Below are 22,942 nucleotides of genomic sequence, written 5' to 3'. Positions count from 1 at the left end.
GTGAAAACAGTCTGTTCTATAGTTTGCAATAAGTAGATTGAAACTGTGTTCTTTATGTTTTACAAACATTGAAAAAGCGTTTCAAAGCATTGTAATTGCCTTAAACAGTGTTTCAGTGCAAGACATTGTGTTTTCAACTAATATGTCATGTCTATTAAGGAGAAACTTTCAAAGATTAGTTTAAGTGAAAACAGTCTGTTCTATAGTTTGCAATAAGTAGATTGAAACTGTGTTCTTTATGTTTTACAAACATTGAAAAAGCGTTTCAAAGCATTGTAATTGCCTTAAACAGTGTTTCAGTGCAAGACATTGTGTTTTCAACTAATATGTCATGTCTATTAAGGAGAAACTTTCAAAGATTAGTTTAAGTGAAAACAATCTGTTCTATCATTTGCTATATGTACATTGCAACTCTTCGCTTTCCTTTAATTCGCTGTTTAACAGCGTTTGAAGGCATTGCATTCGCTTTAAACACTGTTTCAGGGCAAGACATTGTGTTTTCAACTAATATGTCATGTCTATTAAGGAGAAACTTTCAAAGATTAGTTTAAGTGAAAACAGTCTGTTCTATAGTTTGCAATAATTAGATTGAAACTGTGTTCTTTATGTTCTACATACATTGAAACAGCGTTTCAAAGCATTGTAATTGCCTTAAACAGTATTTCAGGGCAAGGCATTGTGTTTAAAAATAATATGTCATGTCTATTAAGTAGAAACTTTCAAAGATTAGTTTAAGTGAAAACAGTCTGTTCTATAGTTTGCAATAAGTAGATTGAAACTGTGTTCTTTATGTTTTACAAACATTGAAAAAGCGTTTCAAAGCATTGTAATTGCCTTAAACAGTGTTTCAGTGCAAGACATTGTGTTTTCAACTAATATGTCATGTCTATTAAGGAGAAACTTTCAAAGATTAGTTTAAGTGAAAACAATCTGTTCTATCATTTGCTATATGTACATTGCAACTCTTCGCTTTCCTTTAATTCGCTGTTTAACAGCGTTTGAAGGCATTGCATTCGCTTTAAACACTGTTTCAGGGCAAGACATTGTGTTTTCAACTAATATGTCATGTCTATTAAGGAGAAACTTTCAAAGATTAGTTTATGTGAAAACAGACTGTTCTATACTTTGCAATAAGTAGATTGAAACTGTGTTCTTTATGTTTTACATATATTGAAACAGCGTTTCAAAGCATTGTAAGTGCCTTAAACAGTGTTTCAGGGCAAGGCATTGTGTCTAAAACTAATATGTCATATCTATTAAGGAGAAACTTTCAAAGATTAGTTTAAGTGAAAACAGTCTGTTCTATAGTTTGCAATAAGTAGATTGAAACTGTGTTCTTTGTTTTACAAACATTGAAAAAGCGTTTCAAAGCATTGTAATTGCCTTAAACAGTGTTTCAGTGCAAGACATTGTGTTTTCAACTAATATGTCATGTCTATTAAGGAGAAACTTTCAAAGATTAGTTTAAGTGAAAACAGTCTGTTCTATAGTTTGCAATAAGTAGATTGAAACTGTGTTCTTTATGTTTTACAAACATTGAAAAAGTGTTTCAAAGCATTGTAATTGCCGTAAACAGTGTTTCAGTGCAAGACATTGTGTTTTCAACTAATATGTCATGTCTATTAAGGAGAAACTTTCAAAGATTAGTTTAAGTGAAAACAGTCTGTTCTATAGTTTGCAATAAGTAGATTGAAACTGTGTTCTTTATGTTTTACAAACATTGAAAAAGCGTTTCAAAGCATTGTAATTGCCTTAAACAGTGTTTCAGTGCAAGACATTGTGTTTTCAACTAATATGTCATGTCTATTAAGGAGAAACTTTCAAAGATTAGTTTAAGTGAAAACAGTCTGTTCTATAGTTTGCAATAAGTAGATTGAAACTGTGTTCTTTGTTTTACAAACATTGAAAAAGCGTTTCAAAGCATTGTAATTGCCTTAAACAGTGTTTCAGTGCAAGACATTGTGTTTTCAACTAATATGTCATGTCTATTAAGGAGAAACTTTCAAAGATTAGTTTAAGTGAAAACAATCTGTTCTATCATTTGCTATATGTACATTGCAACTCTTCGCTTTCCTTTAATTCGCTGTTTAACAGCGTTTGAAGGCATTGCATTCGCTTTAAACACTGTTTCAGGGCAAAACATTGTGTTTTCAACTAATATGTCATGTCTATTAAGGAGAAACTTTCAAAGATTAGTTTAAGTGAAAACAGTCTGTTCTATAGTTTGCAATAATTAGATTGAAACTGTGTTCTTTATGTTCTACATACATTGAAACAGCGTTTCAAAGCATTGTAATTGCCTTAAACAGTATTTCAGGGCAAGGCATTGTGTTTAAAAATAATATGTCATGTCTATTAAGTAGAAACTTTCAAAGATTAGTTTAAGTGAAAACAGTCTGTTCTATAGTTTGCAATAAGTAGATTGAAACTGTGTTCTTTATGTTTTACAAACATTGAAAAAGCGTTTCAAAGCATTGTAATTGCCTTAAACAGTGTTTCAGTGCAAGACATTGTGTTTTCAACTAATATGTCATGTCTATTAAGGAGAAACTTTCAAAGATTAGTTTAAGTGAAAACAATCTGTTCTATCATTTGCTATATGTACATTGCAACTCTTCGCTTTCCTTTAATTCGCTGTTTAACAGCGTTTGAAGGCATTGCATTCGCTTTAAACACTGTTTCAGGGCAAGACATTGTGTTTTCAACTAATATGTCATGTCTATTAAGGAGAAACTTTCAAAGATTAGTTTATGTGAAAACAGACTGTTCTATACTTTGCAATAAGTAGATTGAAACTGTGTTCTTTATGTTTTACATATATTGAAACAGCGTTTCAAAGCATTGTAAGTGCCTTAAACAGTGTTTCAGGGCAAGGCATTGTGTCTAAAACTAATATGTCATATCTATTAAGGAGAAACTTTCAAAGATTAGTTTAAGTGACAACAGTCTGTTCTATAGTTTGCAATAAGTAGATTGAAACTGTGTTCTTTGTTTTACAAACATTGAAAAAGCGTTTCAAAGCATTGTAATTGCCTTAAACAGTGTTTCAGTGCAAGACATTGTGTTTTCAACTAATATGTCATGTCTATTAAGGAGAAACTTTCAAAGATTAGTTTAAGTGAAAACAGTCTGTTCTATAGTTTGCAATAAGTAGATTGAAACTGTGTTCTTTATGTTTTACAAACATTGAAAAAGCGTTTCAAAGCATTGTAATTGCCTTAAACAGTGTTTCAGTGCAAGACATTGTGTTTTCAACTAATATGTCATGTCTATTAAGGAGAAACTTTCAAAGATTAGTTTAAGTGAAAACAATCTGTTCTATCATTTGCTATATGTACATTGCAACTCTTCGCTTTCCTTTAATTCGCTGTTTAACAGCGTTTGAAGGCATTGCATTCGCTTTAAACACTGTTTCAGGGCAAGACATTGTGTTTTCAACTAATATGTCATGTCTATTAAGGAGAAACTTTCAAAGATTAGTTTATGTGAAAACAGACTGTTCTATACTTTGCAATAAGTAGATTGAAACTGTGTTCTTTATGTTTTACATATATTGAAACAGCGTTTCAAAGCATTGTAAGTGCCTTAAACAGTGTTTCAGGGCAAGGCATTGTGTCTAAAACTAATATGTCATATCTATTAAGGAGAAACTTTCAAAGATTAGTTTAAGTGACAACAGTCTGTTCTATAGTTTGCAATAATTAGATTGAAACTGTGTTCTTTATGTTCTACATACATTGAAACAGCGTTTCAAAGCATTGTAATTGCCTTAAACAGTGTTTCAGGGCAAGTCATTGTGTTTAAAACTAATATTTCATGTCTATTAAGGAGAAACTTTCAAAGATTAGTTTACGTGAAAACAGTCTGTTCTATAGTTTGCAATAATTAGATTGAAACTGTGTTCTTTATGTTCTACATACATTGAAAGAGCGTTTCAAAGCATTGTAATTGCCTTACACAGTGTTTCAGGACAAAGTATTGTGTCTAAAACTAATATGTTATGTCTATTAAGGAGAAACTTTCAAAGATTAGTTTAAGTGAAAACAGTCTGTTCTATAGTTTGCAATAAGTAGATTGAAACTGTGTTCTTTGTTTTACAAACATTGAAAAAGCGTTTCAAAGCATTGTAATTGCCTTAAACAGTGTTTCAGTGCAAGACATTGTGTTTTCAACTAATATGTCATGTCTATTAAGGAGAAACTTTCAAAGATTAGTTTAAGTGAAAACAGTCTGTTCTATAGTTTGCAATAAGTAGATTGAAACTGTGTTCTTTATGTTTTACAAACATTGAAAAAGTGTTTCAAAGCATTGTAATTGCCTTAAACAGTGTTTCAGTGCAAGACATTGTGTTTTCAACTAATATGTCATGTCTATTAAGGAGAAACTTTCAAAGATTAGTTTAAGTGAAAACAGTCTGTTCTATAGTTTGCAATAAGTAGATTGAAACTGTGTTCTTTATGTTTTACAAACATTGAAAAAGCGTTTCAAAGCATTGTAATTGCCTTAAACAGTGTTTTAGTGCAAGACATTGTGTTTTCAACTAATATGTCATGTCTATTAAGGAGAAACTTTCAAAGATTAGTTTAAGTGAAAAAAATCTGTTCTATCATTTGCTATATGTACATTGCAACTCTTCGCTTTCCTTTAATTCGCTGTTTAACACCGTTTGAAGGCATTGCATTCGCTTTAAACACTGTTTCAGGGCAAGACATTGTGTTTTCAACTAATATGTCATGTCTATTAAGGAGAAACTTTCAAAGATTAGTTTATGTGAAAACAGACTGTTCTATACTTTGCAATAAGTAGATTGAAACTGTGTTCTTTATGTTTTACATATATTGAAACAGCGTTTCAAAGCATTATAAGTGCCTTAAACAGTGTTTCAGGGCAAGGCATTGTGTCTAAAACTAATATGTCATATCTATTAAGTAGAAACTTTCAAAGATTAGTTTAAGTGAAAACAGTCTGTTCTATAGTTTGCAATAAGTAGATTGAAACTGTGTTCTTTATGTTTTACAAACATTGAAAAAGCGTTTCAAAGCATTGTAATTGCCTTAAACAGTGTTTCAGTGCAAGACATTGTGTTTTCAACTAATATGTCATGTCTATTAAGGAGAAACTTTCAAAGATTAGTTTAAGTGAAAACAGTCTGTTCTATAGTTTGCAATAAGTAGATTGAAACTGTGTTCTTTGTTTTACAAACATTGAAAAAGCGTTTCAAAGCATTGTAATTGCCTTAAACAGTGTTTCAGTGCAAGACATTGTGTTTTCAACTAATATGTCATGTCTATTAAGGAGAAACTTTCAAAGATTAGTTTAAGTGAAAACAATCTGTTCTATCATTTGCTATATGTACATTGCAACTCTTCGCTTTCCTTTAATTCGCTGTTTAACAGCGTTTGAAGGCATTGCATTCGCTTTAAACACTGTTTCAGGGCAAGACATTGTGTTTTCAACTAATATGTCATGTCTATTAAGGAGAAACTTTCAAAGATTAGTTTAAGTGAAAACAATCTGTTCTATAGTTTGCAATAAGTAGATTGAAACTGTGTTCTTTGTTTTACAAACATTGAAAAAGCATTTCAAAGCATTGTAATTGCCTTAAACAGTGTTTCAGTGCAAGACATTGTGTTTTCAACTAATATGTCATGTCTATTAAGGAGAAACTTTCAAAGATTAGTTTATGTGAAAACAGACTGTTCTATACTTTGCAATAAGTAGATTGAAACTGTGTTCTTTATGTTTTACATATATTGAAACAGCGTTTCAAAGCATTGTAAGTGCCTTAAACAGTGTTTCAGGGCAAGGCATTGTGTCTAAAACTAATATGTCATATCTATTAAGGAGAAACTTTCAAAGATTAGTTTAAGTGACAACAGTCTGTTCTATAGTTTGCAATAATTAGATTGAAACTGTGTTCTTTATGTTCTACATACATTGAAACAGCGTTTCAAAGCATTGTAATTGCCTTAAACAGTGTTTCAGGACAAAGTATTGTGTCTAAAACTAATATGTCATGTCTATTAAGGAGAAACTTTTAAAGATTAGTTTAAGTGAAAACAGTCTGTTCTATAGTTTGCAATAATTAGATTGAAACTGTGTTCTTTATGTTCTACATACATTGAAACAGCGTTTCAATGCATTGTAATTGCCTTAAACAGTGTTTCAGGGCAAGTCATTGTGTTTGAAACTAATATTTCATGTCTATTAAGGAGAAACTTTCAAAGATTAGTTTAAGTGAAAACAATTTGTTCTATAGTTTGCAATAAGTAGATTGAAACTGTTTTCTTTATGTTTTACATACATTGAAAAAGCGTTTCAAAGCACTGTAATTGCCTTAAACAGTGTTTCAGGGCAAGACAATGTGTTTTCAATTAATATATCATGCCTATTAAGGAGAAACTTTCAAAGATTAGTTTAAGTGAAAACAGTCTGTTCTATAGTTTGCAATAAGTAGATTGAAACTGTGTTCTTTATGTTTTACAAACATTGAAAAAGCGTTTCAAAGCATTGTAATTGCCTTAAACAGTGTTTCAGGGCAAGACATTGTGTTTTCAACTAATATGTCATGTCTATTAAGGAGAACCTTTCAAAGATTACTTTAAGTGAAAATCTGTTTTATCATTTACTATATGTACATTGCAACTCTTCGCTTTCCTTTAATTAGCTGTTTAACAGCGTTTGAAGGCATTGCATTCGCTTTAAACACTGTTTCAGGGCAAGGCATTGTGTTTTCAACTAATATGTCATGTCTATTAAGGAGAAACTTTCAAAGATTAGTTTAAGTGAAAACAGTCTGTTCTATAGTTTGCAATAAGTAGATTGAAACTGTGTTCTTTATGTTTTACATATATTGAAACAGCATTTCAAAGCATTGTAAGTGCCTTAAACAGTGTTTCAGGGCAAGGCATTGTGTTTAAAACTAATATGTCATGTCTATTAAGTAGAAACTTTCAAAGATTAGTTTAAGTGAAAACAGTCTGTTCTATAGTTTGCAATAAGTAGATTGAAACTGTGTTTTTTATGTTTTACAATCATTGAAAAAGCGTTTCAAAGCATTGTAATTGCCTTAAACAGTGTTTCAGTGCAAGACATTGTGTTTTCAACTAATATGTCATGTCTATTAAGGAGAAACTTTCAAAGATTAGTTTAAGTGAAAACAGTCTGTTCTATAGTTTGCAATAAGTAGATTGAAACTGTGTTCTTTATGTTTTACAAACATTGAAAAAGCGTTTCAAAGCATTGTAATTGCCTTAAACAGTGTTTCAGTGCAAGACATTGTGTTTTCAACTAATATGTCATGTCTATTAAGGAGAAACTTTCAAAGATTAGTTTAAGTGAAAACAATCTGTTCTATCATTTGCTATATGTACATTGCAACTCTTCGCTTTCCTTTAATTCGCTCTTTAACAGCGTTTGAAGGCATTGCATTCGCTTTAAACACTGTTTCAGGGCAAGACATTGTGTTTTCAACTAATATGTCATGTCTATTAAGGAGAAACTTTCAAAGATTAGTTTATGTGAAAACAGACTGTTCTATACTTTGCAATAAGTAGATTGAAACTGTGTTCTTTATGTTTTACATATATTGAAACAGCGTTTCAAAGCATTGTAAGTGCCTTAAACAGTGTTTCAGGGCAAGGCATTGTGTCTAAAACTAATATGTCATATCTATTAAGGAGAAATTTTCAAAGATTAGTTTAAGTGACAACAGTCTGTTCTATAGTTTGCAATAATTAGATTGAAACTGTGTTCTTTATGTTTTACAAACATTGAAAAAGCGTTTCAAAGCATTGTAATTGCCTTAAACAGTGTTTCAGTGCAAGACATTGTGTTTTCAACTAATATGTCATGTCTATTAAGGAGAAACTTTCAAAGATTAGTTTAAGTGAAAACAATCTGTTCTATCATTTGCTATATGTACATTGCAACTCTTCGCTTTCCTTTAATTCGCTGTTTAACAGCGTTTGAAGGCATTGCATTCGCTTTAAACACTGTTTCAGGGCAAGACATTGTGTTTTCAACTAATATGTCATGTCTATTAAGGAGAAACTTTCAAAGATTAGTTTATGTGAAAACAGACTGTTCTATACTTTGCAATAAGTAGATTGAAACTGTGTTCTTTATGTTTTACATATATTGAAACAGCGTTTCAAAGCATTGTAAGTGCCTTAAACAGTGTTTCAGGGCAAGGCATTGTGTCTAAAACTAATATGTCATATCTATTAAGGAGAAACTTTCAAAGATTAGTTTAAGTGACAACAGTCTGTTCTATAGTTTGCAATAATTAGATTGAAACTGTGTTCTTTATGTTCTACATACATTGAAACAGCGTTTCAAAGCATTGTAATTGCCTTAAACAGTGTTTCAGGGCAAGTCATTGTGTTTAAAACTAATATTTCATGTCTATTAAGGAGAAACTTTCAAAGATTAGTTTACGTGAAAACAGTCTGTTCTATAGTTTGCAATAATTAGATTGAAACTGTGTTCTTTATGTTCTACATACATTGAAAGAGCGTTTCAAAGCATTGTAATTGCCTTAAACAGTGTTTCAGGACAAAGTATTGTGTCTAAAACTAATATGTCATGTCTATTAAGGAGAAACTTTCAAAGATTAGTTTAAGTGAAAACAGTCTGTTCTATAGTTTGCAATAAGTAGATTGAAACTGTGTTCTTTGTTTTACAAACATTGAAAAAGCGTTTCAAAGCATTGTAATTGCCTTAAACAGTGTTTCAGTGCAAGACATTGTGTTTTCAACTAATATGTCATGTCTATTAAGGAGAAACTTTCAAAGATTAGTTTAAGTGAAAACAGTCTGTTCTATAGTTTGCAATAAGTAGATTGAAACTGTGTTCTTTATGTTTTACAAACATTGAAAAAGTGTTTCAAAGCATTGTAATTGCCTTAAACAGTGTTTCAGTGCAAGACATTGTGTTTTCAACTAATATGTCATGTCTATTAAGGAGAAACTTTCAAAGATTAGTTTAAGTGAAAACAGTCTGTTCTATAGTTTGCAATAAGTAGATTGAAACTGTGTTCTTTATGTTTTACAAACATTGAAAAAGCGTTTCAAAGCATTGTAATTGCCTTAAACAGTGTTTTAGTGCAAGACATTGTGTTTTCAACTAATATGTCATGTCTATTAAGGAGAAACTTTCAAAGATTAGTTTAAGTGAAAAAAATCTGTTCTATCATTTGCTATATGTACATTGCAACTCTTCGCTTTCCTTTAATTCGCTGTTTAACACCGTTTGAAGGCATTGCATTCGCTTTAAACACTGTTTCAGGGCAAGACATTGTGTTTTCAACTAATATGTCATGTCTATTAAGGAGAAACTTTCAAAGATTAGTTTATGTGAAAACAGACTGTTCTATACTTTGCAATAAGTAGATTGAAACTGTGTTCTTTATGTTTTACATATATTGAAACAGCGTTTCAAAGCATTATAAGTGCCTTAAACAGTGTTTCAGGGCAAGGCATTGTGTCTAAAACTAATATGTCATATCTATTAAGTAGAAACTTTCAAAGATTAGTTTAAGTGAAAACAGTCTGTTCTATAGTTTGCAATAAGTAGATTGAAACTGTGTTCTTTATGTTTTACAAACATTGAAAAAGCGTTTCAAAGCATTGTAATTGCCTTAAACAGTGTTTCAGTGCAAGACATTGTGTTTTCAACTAATATGTCATGTCTATTAAGGAGAAACTTTCAAAGATTAGTTTAAGTGAAAACAGTCTGTTCTATAGTTTGCAATAAGTAGATTGAAACTGTGTTCTTAATGTTTTACAAACATTGAAAAAGCGTTTCAAAGCATTGTAATTGCCTTAAACAGTGTTTCAGTGCAAGACATTGTGTTTTCAACTAATATGTCATGTCTATTAAGGAGAAACTTTCAAAGATTAGTTTAAGTGAAAACAGTCTGTTCTATAGTTTGCAATAAGTAGATTGAAACTGTGTTCTTTGTTTTACAAACATTGAAAAAGCGTTTCAAAGCATTGTAATTGCCTTAAACAGTGTTTCAGTGCAAGACATTGTGTTTTCAACTAATATGTCATGTCTATTAAGGAGAAACTTTCAAAGATTAGTTTAAGTGAAAACAATCTGTTCTATCATTTGCTATATGTACATTGCAACTCTTCGCTTTCCTTTAATTCGCTGTTTAACAGTGTTTGAAGGCATTGCATTCGCTTTAAACACTGTTTCAGGGCAAGACATTGTGTTTTCAACTAATATGTCATGTCTATTAAGGAGAAACTTTCAAAGATTAGTTTAAGTGAAAACAATCTGTTCTATAGTTTGCAATAAGTAGATTGAAACTGTGTTCTTTGTTTTACAAACATTGAAAAAGCATTTCAAAGCATTGTAATTGCCTTAAACAGTGTTTCAGTGCAAGACATTGTGTTTTCAACTAATATGTCATGTCTATTAAGGAGAAACTTTCAAAGATTAGTTTATGTGAAAACAGACTGTTCTATACTTTGCAATAAGTAGATTGAAACTGTGTTCTTTATGTTTTACATATATTGAAACAGCGTTTCAAAGCATTGTAAGTGCCTTAAACAGTGTTTCAGGGCAAGGCATTGTGTCTAAAACTAATATGTCATATCTATTAAGGAGAAACTTTCAAAGATTAGTTTAAGTGACAACAGTCTGTTCTATAGTTTGCAATAATTAGATTGAAACTGTGTTCTTTATGTTCTACATACATTGAAACAGCGTTTCAAAGCATTGTAATTGCCTTAAACAGTGTTTCAGGACAAAGTATTGTGTCTAAAACTAATATGTCATGTCTATTAAGGAGAAACTTTCAAAGATTAGTTTAAGTGAAAACAGTCTGTTCTATAGTTTGCAATAATTAGATTGAAACTGTGTTCTTTATGTTCTACATACATTGAAACAGCGTTTCAAAGCATTGTAATTGCCTTAAACAGTGTTTCAGGGCAAGTCATTGTGTTTGAAACTAATATTTCATGTCTATTAAGGAGAAACTTTCAAAGATTAGTTTAAGTGAAAACAATTTGTTCTATAGTTTGCAATAAGTAGATTGAAACTGTTTTCTTTATGTTTTACATACATTGAAAAAGCGTTTCAAAGCACTGTAATTGCCTTAAACAGTGTTTCAGGGCAAGACAATGTGTTTTCAATTAATATATCATGCCTATTAAGGAGAAACTTTCAAAGATTAGTTTAAGTGAAAACAGTCTGTTCTATAGTTTGCAATAAGTAGATTGAAACTGTGTTCTTTATGTTTTACAAACATTGAAAAAGCGTTTCAAAGCATTGTAATTGCCTTAAACAGTGTTTCAGGGCAAGACATTGTGTTTTCAACTAATATGTCATGTCTATTAAGGAGAACCTTTCAAAGATTACTTTAAGTGAAAATCTGTTTTATCATTTACTATATGTACATTGCAACTCTTCGCTTTCCTTTAATTAGCTGTTTAACAGCGTTTGAAGGCATTGCATTCGCTTTAAACACTGTTTCAGGGCAAGGCATTGTGTTTTCAACTAATATGTCATGTCTATTAAGGAGAAACTTTCAAAGATTAGTTTAAGTGAAAACAGTCTGTTCTATAGTTTGCAATAAGTAGATTGAAACTGTGTTCTTTATGTTTTACATATATTGAAACAGCATTTCAAAGCATTGTAAGTGCCTTAAACAGTGTTTCAGGGCAAGGCATTGTGTTTAAAACTAATATGTCATGTCTATTAAGTAGAAACTTTCAAAGATTAGTTTAAGTGAAAACAGTCTGTTCTATAGTTTGCAATAAGTAGATTGAAACTGTGTTTTTTATGTTTTACAATCATTGAAAAAGCGTTTCAAAGCATTGTAATTGCCTTAAACAGTGTTTCAGTGCAAGACATTGTGTTTTCAACTAATATGTCATGTCTATTAAGGAGAAACTTTCAAAGATTAGTTTAAGTGAAAACAGTCTGTTCTATAGTTTGCAATAAGTAGATTGAAACTGTGTTCTTTATGTTTTACAAACATTGAAAAAGCGTTTCAAAGCATTGTAATTGCCTTAAACAGTGTTTCAGTGCAAGACATTGTGTTTTCAACTAATATGTCATGTCTATTAAGGAGAAACTTTCAAAGATTAGTTTAAGTGAAAACAATCTGTTCTATCATTTGCTATATGTACATTGCAACTCTTCGCTTTCCTTTAATTCGCTGTTTAACAGCGTTTGAAGGCATTGCATTCGCTTTAAACACTGTTTCAGGGCAAGACATTGTGTTTTCAACTAATATGTCATGTCTATTAAGGAGAAACTTTCAAAGATTAGTTTATGTGAAAACAGACTGTTCTATACTTTGCAATAAGTAGATTGAAACTGTGTTCTTTATGTTTTACATATATTGAAACAGCGTTTCAAAGCATTGTAAGTGCCTTAAACAGTGTTTCAGGGCAAGGCATTGTGTCTAAAACTAATATGTCATATCTATTAAGGAGAAATTTTCAAAGATTAGTTTAAGTGACAACAGTCTGTTCTATAGTTTGCAATAATTAGATTGAAACTGTGTTCTTTATGTTCTACATACATTGAAACAGCGTTTCAAAGCATTGTAATTGCCTTAAACAGTGTTTCAGGGCAAGGCATTGTGTTTAAAAATATTATGTCATGTCTATTAAGTAGAAACTTTCAAAGATTGTTTAAGTGAAAACAGTCTGTTCTATAGTTTGCAATAAGTAGATTGAAACTGTGTTCTTTATGTTTTACAAACATTGAAAAAGCGTTTCAAAGCATTGTAATTGCCTTAAACAGTGTTTCAGTGCAAGAAATTGTGTTTTCAACTAATATGTCATGTCTATTAAGGAGAAACTTTCAAAGATTAGTTTAAGTGAAAACAGTCTGTTCTATAGTTTGCAATAAGTAGATTGAAACTGTGTTCTTTATGTTTTACAAACATTGAAAAAGCGTTTCAAAGCATTGTAAGTGCCTTAAACAGTGTTTCAGGGCAAGGCATTGTGTCTAAAACTAATATGTCATATCTATTAAGGAGAAACTTTCAAAGATTAGTTTAAGTGACAACAGTCTGTTCTATAGTTTGCAATAATTAGATTGAAACTGTGTTCTTTATGTTCTACATACATTGAAACAGCGTTTCAAAGCATTGTAATTGCCTTAAACAGTGTTTCAGGGCAAGGCATTGTGTTTAAAAATAATATGTCATGTCTATTAAGTAGAAACTTTCAAAGATTAGTTTAAGTGAAAACAGTCTGTTCTATAGTTTGCAATAAGTAGATTGAAACTGTGTTCTTTATGTTTTACAAACATTGAAAAAGCGTTTCAAAGCATTGTAATTGCCTTAAACAGTGTTTCAGTGCAAGACATTGTGTTTTCAACTAATATGTCATGTCAAGGAGAAACTTTCAAAGATTAGTTTAAGTGAAAACAGTCTGTTCTATAGTTTGCAATAAGTAGATTGAAACTGTGTTCTTTATGTTTTACAAACATTGAAAAAGCGTTTCAAAGCATTGTAATTGCCTTAAACAGTGTTTCAGTGCAAGACATTGTGTTTTCAACTAATATGTCATGTCTATTAAGGAGAAACTTTCAAAGATTAGTTTAAGTGAAAACAATCTGTTCTATCATTTGCTATATGTACATTGCAACTCTTCGCTTTCCTTTAATTCGCTGTTTAACAGCGTTTGAAGTCATTGCATTCGCTTTAAACACTGTTTCAGGGCAAGACATTGTGTTTTCAACTAATATGTCATGTCTATTAAGGAGAAACTTTCAAAGATTAGTTTATGTGAAAACAGACTGTTCTATACTTTGCAATAAGTAGATTGAAACTGTGTTCTTTATGTTTTACATATATTGAAACAGCGTTTCAAAGCATTGTAAGTGCCTTAAACAGTGTTTCAGGGCAAGGCATTGTGTCTAAAACTAATATGTCATATCTATTAAGGAGAAATTTTCAAAGATTAGTTTAAGTGACAACAGTCTGTTCTATAGTTTGCAATAATTAGATTGAAACTGTGTTCTTTATGTTCTACATACATTGAAACAGCGTTTCAAAGCATTGTAATTGCCTTAAACAGTGTTTCAGGGCAAGGCATTGTGTTTAAAAATATTATGTCATGTCTATTAAGTAGAAACTTTCAAAGATTGTTTAAGTGAAAACAGTCTGTTCTATAGTTTGCAATAAGTAGATTGAAACTGTGTTCTTTATGTTTTACAAACATTGAAAAAGCGTTTCAAAGCATTGTAATTGCCTTAAACAGTGTTTCAGTGCAAGAAATTGTGTTTTCAACTAATATGTCATGTCTATTAAGGAGAAACTTTCAAAGATTAGTTTAAGTGAAAACAGTCTGTTCTATAGTTTGCAATAAGTAGATTGAAACTGTGTTCTTTATGTTTTACAAACATTGAAAAAGCGTTTCAAAGCATTGTAAGTGCCTTAAACAGTGTTTCAGGGCAAGGTATTGTGTCTAAAACTAATATGTCATATCTATTAAGGAGAAACTTTCAAAGATTAGTTTAAGTGACAACAGTCTGTTCTATAGTTTGCAATAATTAGATTGAAACTGTGTTCTTTATGTTCTACATACATTGAAACAGCGTTTCAAAGCATTGTAATTGCCTTAAACAGTGTTTCAGGGCAAGGCATTGTGTTTAAAAATAATATGTCATGTCTATTAAGTAGAAACTTTCAAAGATTAGTTTAAGTGAAAACAGTCTGTTCTATAGTTTGCAATAAGTAGATTGAAACTGTGTTCTTTATGTTTTACAAACATTGAAAAAGCGTTTCAAAGCATTGTAATTGCCTTAAACAGTGTTTCAGTGCAAGACATTGTGTTTTCAACTAATATGTCATGTCTATTAAGGAGAAACTTTCAAAGATTAGTTTAAGTGAAAACAGTCTGTTCTATAGTTTGCAATAAGTAGATTGAAACTGTGTTCTTTATGTTTTACAAACATTGAAAAAGCGTTTCAAAGCATTGTAATTGCCTTAAACAGTGTTTCAGTGCAAGACATTGTGTTTTCAACTAATATGTCATGTCTATTAAGGAGAAACTTTCAAAGATTAGTTTAAGTGAAAACAGTCTGTTCTATAGTTTGCAATAAGTAGATTGAAACTGTGTTCTTTGTTTTACAAACATTGAAAAAGCGTTTCAAAGCATTGTAATTGCCTTAAACAGTGTTTCAGTGCAAGACATTGTGTTTTCAACTAATATGTCATGTCTATTAAGGAGAAACTTTCAAAGATTAGTTTAAGTGAAAACAGTCTGTTCTATAGTTTGCAATAAGTAGATTGAAACTGTGTTCTTTATGTTTTACAAACATTGAAAAAGTGTTTCAAAGCATTGTAATTGCCTTAAACAGTGTTTCAGTGCAAGACATTGTGTTTTCAACTAATATGTCATGTCTATTAAGGAGAAACTTTCAAAGATTAGTTTAAGTGAAAACAGTCTGTTCTATAGTTTGCAATAAGTAGATTGAAACTTTGTTCTTTATGTTTTACAAACATTGAAAAAGCGTTTCAAAGCATTGTAATTGCCTTAAACAGTGTTTCAGTGCAAGACATTGTGTTTTCAACTAATATGTCATGTCTATTAAGGAGAAACTTTCAAAGATTAGTTTAAGTGAAAAAAATCTGTTCTATCATTTGCTATATGTACATTGCAACTCTTCGCTTTCCTTTAATTCGCTGTTTAACAGCGTTTGAAGGCATTGCATTCGCTTTAAACACTGTTTCAGGGCAAGACATTGTGTTTTCAACTAATATGTCATGTCTATTAAGGAGAAACTTTCAAAGATTAGTTTAAGTGAAAACAGTCTGTTCTATAGTTTGCAATAAGTAGATTGAAACTGTGTTCTTTATGTTTTACAAACATTGAAAAAGCGTTTCAAAGCATTGTAAGTGCCTTAAACAGTGTTTCAGGGCAAGGTATTGTGTCTAAAACTAATATGTCATATCTATTAAGGAGAAACTTTCAAAGATTAGTTTAAGTGACAACAGTCTGTTCTATAGTTTGCAATAATTAGATTGAAACTGTGTTCTTTATGTTCTACATACATTGAAACAGCGTTTCAAAGCATTGTAATTGCCTTAAACAGTGTTTCAGGGCAAGGCATTGTGTTTAAAAATAATATGTCATGTCTATTAAGTAGAAACTTTCAAAGATTAGTTTAAGTGAAAACAGTCTGTTCTATAGTTTGCAATAAGTAGATTGAAACTGTGTTCTTTATGTTTTACAAACATTGAAAAAGCGTTTCAAAGCATTGTAATTGCCTTAAACAGTGTTTCAGTGCAAGACATTGTTTTCAACTAATATGTCATGTCTATTAAGGAGAAACTTTCAAAGATTAGTTTAAGTGAAAACAGTCTGTTCTATAGTTTGCAATAAGTAGATTGAAACTGTGTTCTTTGTTTTACAAACATTGAAAAAGCGTTTCAAAGCATTGTAATTGCCTTAAACAGTGTTTCAGTGCAAGACATTGTGTTTTCAACTAATATGTCATGTCTATTAAGGAGAAACTTTCAAAGATTAGTTTAAGTGAAAACAGTCTGTTCTATAGTTTGCAATAAGTAGATTGAAACTGTGTTCTTTATGTTTTACAAACATTGAAAAAGTGTTTCAAAGCATTGTAATTGCCTTAAACAGTGTTTCAGTGCAAGACATTGTGTTTTCAACTAATATGTCATGTCTATTAAGGAGAAACTTTCAAAGATTAGTTTAAGTGAAAACAGTCTGTTCTATAGTTTGCAATAAGTAGATTGAAACTGTGTTCTTTATGTTTTACAAACATTGAAAAAGCGTTTCAAAGCATTGTAATTGCCTTAAACAGTGTTTCAGTGCAAGACATTGTGTTTTCAACTAATATGTCATGTCTATTAAGGAGAAACTTTCAAAGATTAGTTTAAGTGAAAAAAATCTGTTCTATCATTTGCTATATGTACATTGCAACTCTTCGCTTTCCTTTAATTCGCTGTTTAACAGCGTTTGAAGGCATTGCATTCGCTTTAAACACTGTTTCAGGGCAAGACATTGTGTTTTCAACTAATATGTCATGTCTATTAAGGAGAAACTTTCAAAGATTAGTTTATGTGAAAACAGACTGTTCTATACTTTGCAATAAGTAGATTGAAACTGTGTTCTTTATGTTTTACATATATTGAAACAGCGTTTCAAAGCATTATAAGTGCCTTAAACAGTGTTTCAGGGCAAGGCATTGTGTCTAAAACTAATATGTCATATCTATTAAGTAGAAACTTTCAAAGATTAGTTTAAGTGAAAACAGTCTGTTCTATAGTTTGCAATAAGTAGATTGAAACTGTGTTCTTTATGTTTTACAAACATTGAAAAAGCGTTTCAAAGCATTGTAATTGCCTTAAACAGTGTTTCAGTGCAAGACATTGTGTTTTCAACTAATATGTCATGTCTATTAAGGAGAAACTTTCAAAGATTAGTTTAAGTGAAAACAGTCTGTTCTATAGTTTGCAATAAGTAGATTGAAACTGTGTTCTTTGTTTTACAAACATTGAAAAAGCGTTTCAAAGCATTGTAATTGCCTTAAACAGTGTTTCAGTGCAAGACATTGTGTTTTCAACTAATATGTCATGTCTATTAAGGAGAAACTTTCAAAGATTAGTTTAAGTGAAAACAATCTGTTCTATCATTTGCTATATGTACATTGCAACTCTTCGCTTTCCTTTAATTCGCTGTTTAACAGCGTTTGAAGGCATTGCATTCGCTTTAAACACTGTTTCAGGGCAAGACATTGTGTTTTCAACTAATATGTCATGTCTATTAAGGAGAAACTTTCAAAGATTAGTTTATGTGAAAACAGACTGTTCTATACTTTGCAATAAGTAGATTGAAACTGTGTTCTTTATGTTTTACATATATTGAAACAGCGTTTCAAAGCATTGTAAGTGCCTTAAACAGTGTTTCAGGGCAAGGCATTGTGTCTAAAACTAATATGTCATATCTATTAAGGAGAAACTTTCAAAGATTAGTTTAAGTGACAACAGTCTGTTCTATAGTTTGCAATAATTAGATTGAAACTGTGTTCTTTATGTTCTACATACATTGAAACAGCGTTTCAAAGCATTGTAATTGCCTTAAACAGTGTTTCAGGGCAAGGCATTGTGTTTAAAAATAATATGTCATGTCTATTAAGTAGAAACTTTCAAAGATTAGTTTAAGTGAAAACAGTCTGTTCTATAGTTTGCAATAAGTAGATTGAAACTGTGTTCTTTATGTTTTACAAACATTGAAAAAGCGTTTCAAAGCATTGTAATTGCCTTAAACAGTGTTTCAGTGCAAGACATTGTGTTTTCAACTAATATGTCATGTCTATTAAGGAGAAACTTTCAAAGATTAGTTTAAGTGAAAACAGTCTGTTCTATAGTTTGCAATAAGTAGATTGAAACTGTGTTCTTTATGTTTTACAAACATTGAAAAAGTGTTTCAAAGCATTGTAATTGCCTTAAACAGTGTTTCAGTGCAAGACATTGTGTTTTCAACTAATATGTCATGTCTATTAAGGAGAAACTTTCAAAGATTAGTTTAAGTGAAAACAGTCTGTTCTATAGTTTGCAATAAGTAGATTGAAACTGTGTTCTTTATGTTTTACAAACATTGAAAAAGCGTTTCAAAGCATTGTAATTGCCTTAAACAGTGTTTCAGTGCAAGACATTGTGTTTTCAACTAATATGTCATGTCTATTAAGGAGAAACTTTCAAAGATTAGTTTAAGTGAAAAAAATCTGTTCTATCATTTGCTATATGTACATTGCAACTCTTCGCTTTCCTTTAATTCGCTGTTTAACAGCGTTTGAAGGCATTGCATTCGCTTTAAACACTGTTTCAGGGCAAGACATTGTGTTTTCAACTAATATGTCATGTCTATTAAGGAGAAACTTTCAAAGATTAGTTTATGTGAAAACAGACTGTTCTATACTTTGCAATAAGTAGATTGAAACTGTGTTCTTTATGTTTTACATATATTGAAACAGCGTTTCAAAGCATTATAAGTGCCTTAAACAGTGTTTCAGGGCAAGGCATTGTGTCTAAAACTAATATGTCATATCTATTAAGTAGAAACTTTCAAAGATTAGTTTAAGTGAAAACAGTCTGTTCTATAGTTTGCAATAAGTAGATTGAAACTGTGTTCTTTATGTTTTACAAACATTGAAAAAGCGTTTCAAAGCATTGTAATTGCCTTAAACAGTGTTTCAGTGCAAGACATTGTGTTTTCAACTAATATGTCATGTCTATTAAGGAGAAACTTTCAAAGATTAGTTTAAGTGAAAACAGTCTGTTCTATAGTTTGCAATAAGTAGATTGAAACTGTGTTCTTTGTTTTACAAACATTGAAAAAGCGTTTCAAAGCATTGTAATTGCCTTAAACAGTGTTTCAGTGCAAGACATTGTGTTTTCAACTAATATGTCATGTCTATTAAGGAGAAACTTTCAAAGATTAGTTTAAGTGAAAACAATCTGTTCTATCATTTGCTATATGTACATTGCAACTCTTCGCTTTCCTTTAATTCGCTGTTTAACAGCGTTTGAAGGCATTGCATTCGCTTTAAACACTGTTTCAGGGCAAGACATTGTGTTTTCAACTAATATGTCATGTCTATTAAGGAGAAACTTTCAAAGATTAGTTTATGTGAAAACAGACTGTTCTATACTTTGCAATAAGTAGATTGAAACTGTGTTCTTTATGTTTTACATATATTGAAACAGCGTTTCAAAGCATTGTAAGTGCCTTAAACAGTGTTTCAGGGCAAGGCATTGTGTCTAAAACTAATATGTCATGTCTATTAAGGAGAAACTTTCAAAGATTAGTTTAAGTGAAAACAGTCTGTTCTATAGTTTGCAATAAGTAGATTGAAACTGTGTTCTTTATGTTTTACAAACATTGAAAAAGCGTTTCAAAGCATTGTAATTGCCTTAAACAGTGTTTCAGTGCAAGACATTGTGTTTTCAAGTAATATGTCATGTCTATTAAGGAGAAACTTTCAAAGATTAGTTTATGTGAAAACAGACTGTTCTATACTTTGCAATAAGTAGATTGAAACTGTGTTCTTTATGTTTTACATATATTGAAACAGCGTTTCAAAGCATTGTAAGTGCCTTAAACAGTGTTTCAGGGCAAGGCATTGTGTCTAAAACTAATATGTCATATCTATTAAGGAGAAACTTTCAAAGATTAGTTTAAGTGACAACAGTCTGTTCTATAGTTTGCAATAATTAGATTGAAACTGTGTTCTTTATGTTCTACATACATTGAAACAGCGTTTCAAAGCATTGTAATTGCCTTAAACAGTGTTTCAGTGCAAGACATTGTGTTTTCAACTAATATGTCATGTCTATTAAGGAGAAACTTTCAAAGATTAGTTTAAGTGAAAACAGTCTGTTCTATAGTTTGCAATAAGTAGATTGAAACTGTGTTCTTTATGTTTTACAAACATTGAAAAAGCGTTTCAAAGCATTGTAATTGCCTTAAACAGTGTTTCAGGGCAAGACATTGTGTTTTCATCTAATATGTCATGTCTATTAAGGAGAAACTTTCAAAGATTACTTTAAGTGAAAATCTGTTCTATCATTTGCTATATGTACATTGCAACTCTTCGCTTTCCTTTAATTCGCTGTTTAACAGCGTTTGAAGGCATTGCATTCGCTTTAAACACTGTTTCAGGGCAAGACATTGTGTTTTCAACTAATATGTCATGTCTATTAAGGAGAAACTTTCAAAGATTAGTTTAAGTGAAAACAGTCTGTTCTATAGTTTGCAATAAGTAGATTGAAACTGTGTTCTTTATGTTTTAAATACATTGAAACAGCGTTTCAAAGCATTGTTATTGCCTTAAACAGTGTTTCAGGGCAAGACATTGTGTTTTCAATTAATATGTCATGCCTATTAAGGAGAACCTTTCAAAGATTAGTTTAAGTGAAAACAGTCTGTTCTATAGTTTGCAATATGTAGATTGAAACTGTGTTTCTTTTGTTTTAAATACATTGAAACAGCGTTTCAAAGCATTGTAATTGCCTTAAACAGTGTTTCAGGGCAAGACAATGCGTTTTCAATTAATATGTCATGCCTATTAAGGAGAAAATTTCAAAGATTAGTTTAAGTGAAAACAGTCTGTTCTATAGTTTGCAATAAGTAGATTGAAACTGTGTTCTTTATGTTTTACAAACATTGAAAAAGCGTTTCAAAGCATTGTAATTGCCTTAAACAGTGTTTCAGGACAAGGTATGGTGTCTGAAACTAATATGTCATGTCTATTAAGGAGAAACTTTCAAAGATTAGTTTAAGTGAAAACAATCTGTTCTATACTTTGCAATAAGTAGATTGAAACTGTTTTCTTTATGTTTTACATATATTGAAACAGCGTTTCAAAGCATTGTAAGTGCCTTAATCCCTTCATTCTCCTCATATTTGTGAATGTAATCCTTTTTTTTTGTGGTTTCATCAACCACCCAGGATAACCTGAGCTCTCGTTTGGTTTTCAAAAACATTTTAATGTAAACATTTAATGTTGTCTGTTCTATTAGGACAGTGCCAGATCTCAAATACTTTCATCACTCTGTACCTCTTCTGTAGGGCTGTCACCAGCTCCACACTGCACCACACACCTGTCAGGGCCCTGCCATCATCCTCATGGTCGCAGCTATGCTGTTGTTGCTCAGCGCAGGTTCTACAGAGAGGGCACAAGAGTTTGTACTTTATCCGGTAAGGAAGAACAGGGGCCCACAACCCCTTGGGAAGTAAAACCTTTACCTTGATGATGCAAAAGTAGTTTTCCAATGACCCAAAGTCATAAAGGATAACGGGGAGGCCTATGGGGTACTGGGAGGTGAAGTCGTAGTAATTGATTCTTTCACCAGGTTGAACTGTGTAATACAACTGTAGGGCATTTGTACGCCCCCCCCCCCCCTCCCCCTCCCCCCACCAGTGCATCCTGTGGATTTAAGCACTCTGGAAAGTCAAAGGTTTTGAGAAACCTTTTTACATCATCATCATTCTTTTTCATGTTATTCCATTCATGTTCCCACATGACAGGCAGTTTGTGAATGCACTACAGCGTCTGAATTTTGTTCTAATGAACGTCTCCGAAGGTTTCTGAGGCTTTATTTAAAGGGTGTGGTGTGCATGATAAAAGCACGTATCACATACGTGATAAAAGCAGCCGAGAAATACAGCCCAGGATACGGCCCCACATAGTTCTGATTCTCTATGGAGTTGTAGAAGTGGGGAAATGTTCCTTTTTTTGGTCTCTAAACCCCATGGCTTTTGGAATGGCGCCAAATTTCATAGGTAGGAATGAGAGTGTGTCTATGAATCTCTGCTGATAAACTGTATCTTCAGTGTTAAATTTTCCCCCCTTGCGCTATGAGAGTAAACCCTTCTTTCACCAGATAATTCTACAAAAGATAAGAATCATAGACCCTTGCGTTGTGTGGTATGAATGTGTACCCTTCGAATTTTCTTTGACGGTACATTTTAAAAAAGGCTTCGATGCACCCATCCCCTTCAGCCATCCATATGAACCCCATACAGTATGTAAAATTAGCTATATGCATGCCCATTTCCTGTCTGGATTCATATCATAAAATATATAATGTTTGTCCACCATCTCTACCTGTGCCGGTTGTATGAAACGTTCATATTTGACCTCCTGTTGTAATTTTTCATTACAGAGACTGCAATGAGGCTGAGCACATTTATATTCTTTTTTACCTGTGCTAAAGTGGCTCAGATGGTCTGCCATTCTACATTTGGGTCAGTAGAAACCTATTTTGCATAATGAATATGTTTCGACCAGCAAGTTTCTTCTTTGTGTTTTTGATAGCAGTAGTCGGACCTATACAACCTTAAACAATTTGAACACTGCAACGTATTCAGAGTGTAACTACGACATTCAGGAGTACACCATAGTAATGGTTGTCATGCAAGAACAAGAAAATGGTTCTCAT

General features: G+C 31.5%; 2 long non-coding RNA genes across 3 annotated transcripts in view; one reads left to right on the top strand and one right to left on the bottom strand.

Annotated features, from left to right (window-relative positions):
* The window catches only part of LOC113579401 (uncharacterized), an 82,109-nt gene that overhangs the window by 43,658 nt on the left and 15,509 nt on the right, over positions 1–22,942 (top strand). For both annotated transcript variants that reach the window (XR_014115967.1, XR_014115968.1), the window contains 2 exons: positions 21,570–21,698; positions 22,667–22,748. This is a non-coding gene — a long non-coding RNA (uncharacterized LOC113579401). The remainder of the gene's footprint in view (positions 1–21,569; positions 21,699–22,666; positions 22,749–22,942) is intronic.
* LOC145643526 (uncharacterized) overlaps positions 1–22,942 on the bottom strand; it is a 60,353-nt gene that overhangs the window by 34,646 nt on the left and 2,765 nt on the right. The window contains exon 4 of the long non-coding RNA XR_014115969.1: positions 21,559–21,663. This is a non-coding gene — a long non-coding RNA (uncharacterized LOC145643526). The remainder of the gene's footprint in view (positions 1–21,558; positions 21,664–22,942) is intronic.

Source organism: Electrophorus electricus, chromosome 13 (genome assembly GCF_041902795.1).
Source record: "Electrophorus electricus isolate QZ-2024a chromosome 13, ASM4190279v1, whole genome shotgun sequence".
NCBI lineage: Eukaryota > Metazoa > Chordata > Actinopteri > Gymnotiformes > Gymnotidae > Electrophorus > Electrophorus electricus.
This window is presented reverse-complemented; position numbering and strand designations above follow the sequence as displayed.